The sequence below is a fragment of the Crotalus tigris genome, unplaced genomic scaffold, assembly GCF_016545835.1.
Source record: "Crotalus tigris isolate CLP2741 ecotype Arizona unplaced genomic scaffold, ASM1654583v1 scf7180000017663.5292952, whole genome shotgun sequence".
NCBI lineage: Eukaryota > Metazoa > Chordata > Lepidosauria > Squamata > Viperidae > Crotalus > Crotalus tigris.
In genome coordinates, this window is record NW_024096550.1 from 3,983,206 (window position 1) to 3,985,862 (window position 2,657).

Sequence of the window (2,657 nt, forward strand, 5' to 3'; positions counted from 1 at the left end):
TGCTAATCCAGAGCATGAAAAGATGACAGATTGTGTAAAGATAAAAGTTAGGCTATGGGGAGAAAAAAAAAAAGATGATGGTAGCCCTCGACGTACGACCACAATTGAGCCCAGAATTGTGGGCTAAGTGAGAAATTTGTTTAGTAAGTTTTGCCCCATTTTACGACTTTTCTGGCCACATTTGTTAAGCGAATCATTGCAATTGTTAAATTAGTAACCTGGATTAAGTCAATCTGGCTTCCCCATTAACTTTGCTTGTCAGAAGGTCACAAGAGAGGATCACATAACCTGATATCCTGCAACCGTCATAAATATGAGGCATTTGCCAAGCATCTGAATTTTGATCACGTGATCACGGGGATGTGTGCGGGTTTATTGAGATGTATGTGCTTACACACGCACATATCTGCACATACAAAAGTTCATGTCCCTCTCTTAGTTTTTTTACATGCATGTTTCAGATTAACTACAATGAATCCAAAACCAAAATTGTTATGAAAGACCAGTACAATAAAACACAACTCTTTACTGTTGGTCTGCATCACTTTAACAACAGCATGGAGTAAAAGGTCATTTTGCTGATATGTTATTTCAGCTGCTTTTGAATTGTTCAAAACCCATAACATTTCTAAAGCCTTGCACATGCTGTTCTTTTTTCTCTTCATTGGGGTATTACGTTATTTCACCTTATTCTTTGTTATTATTGTTCTTTGACCCAGGAGACCTACAGAACAAAGGCAGTTTTTTAAAATATGGGATTTTTGTCTCTCCAAGCTGTTTTTTCATGTCTTCTTTCCCAAAGATGGGCAATCTTACATTATTTGTGTTGTTATTATGGAGCAGGGTCAGAGCAAATATATTCTCTGCAGGGCTGAATTTATGTCTCTATGTACTTTCACTGATTTCATTTTGCTCCAGACAAAGCATACAAGCAATAGGACATAATGCCAAAGGTTAACAGGCTGAATAGGCCACAGGAACATTAAAAAATCTACAATAAATTTTAATATTTCATAACAGCTTTAGAATTGATAATGCTCCATTAGAATTGCATATATATATGCAATTTCTCTGTATTTTGGATTTCTTATAATTAGAAATGTGATACAAATGCAATATTAATTGCATTGCACAATCAAGATGAAGCTAGATTTAGGTTTATGGGGTGCTCATCAACAGCACTCTGAACCACAAAAGACCATTGGTTATTTTGCACTAAGAAAATACCGCATGGTTTAATCTACCTTGTTGAGTTATTGTGAGGATAAATTGAACAAGGGAGTCCTGTACAGACCATAGATTGGAGTTATGACTTGGTTTTAAAAATCCCAACAGTTTGAACGGAAGTATCAAGGTGGACCAGTCAGCTGCACTTATGATGGCTTGTACATGGAATGAGCATGACAACCTTCTACAAGAAGAAAGAAACTGCTGTTCTTGAATTTCCAGGTTAAAATAGAAGACTGTTCTGACATTGCTTCTCGAAGAGAAATATACTTTAGTGAGATCATTTTCTTCCCGGGCTCCTTTGAATGAAATGCTGCACAGCAATATTATGTGTCAAGCAAATCTGAATTTTGCCATAAGATTTAGAAAGCTATTCTGTGCTGCATTCTACTTTCTTTATTTCTTCCATTCTCCTGGAAGAAATAGAAACAGCACAGGCTAAACCTTTTTTTTTTTTTTAAATAAGAGACCCATGAGTTGTTGCTATACTGCTGGGCTGCTGAGCTGGGCTGCCGTAATATGTTCAACCATTCAATATGAAAAGTCAAACTTTTTTGTGTATCGAGTTTTGTGACTGAAATGCAACAGATGGAAATCTACGGGAGAAAGCTACTTCAGTCTGGCAATGCTATAGGGTTATTTTATTATTTGTTTATTTGCACCCAACCTTCATTATTTTTTACAAATAACTCAAGGTGGCAAACATATCCAACACACCATCCTTCTATTTTCCCCACAACAACCCTGTGGACTAAGCATAGCTGAGAGAGAATGACTGGCTCAAAAGTCACCCAGTTGGCTTTCATGGTTAAAGTGGGACTTTGAATTCACAGTCTCCTCCTTTCTAGGAGTTTTAACCACTAGACCAAACTGGCTGTCTTATGAGGAGAATCCTTCTCAAACCAAATCTTCTCATTTATTGCTCATCAAGATTCATTAATGCTTGACCTGGGCAATTGTCAATATAAAAATCTACCGACCCATGTTAATAGGGGTCACTAGATTATCATTTTGGGCCAGACTATTTGCTGTTTTCAAAATGATCATGCAAAGGAGTCAACTTTCTGATTCATTCCCTGAAAACTCTTCAGGATGATCAATCTTGTGATATAACTGAAAAATAGAACATGCAAACGTAAAAGTCCTATTTTCATTTATTTTGATTCTATATTTTTAAAACTGTTTTGGTGCAAGTTCAGGAGCAGAAAATATTTCCAAATTACTTGAATGTGTGATTCTTATTATCATGTTGTTTTTTCCCCTCATGAAAATTCAGATATAATTCTAAAATTTATTGACAGTGGATAGCAGTAGAAACATGGTTTCTAGAAAGAAAGATTGATCTCTACTCATTCCCTGATATACAATAAGGAAAGTAAGAATAGAGTTGTGTGACTGGCAGGTGGGTCTTACTGTTGTAACTCTGATAT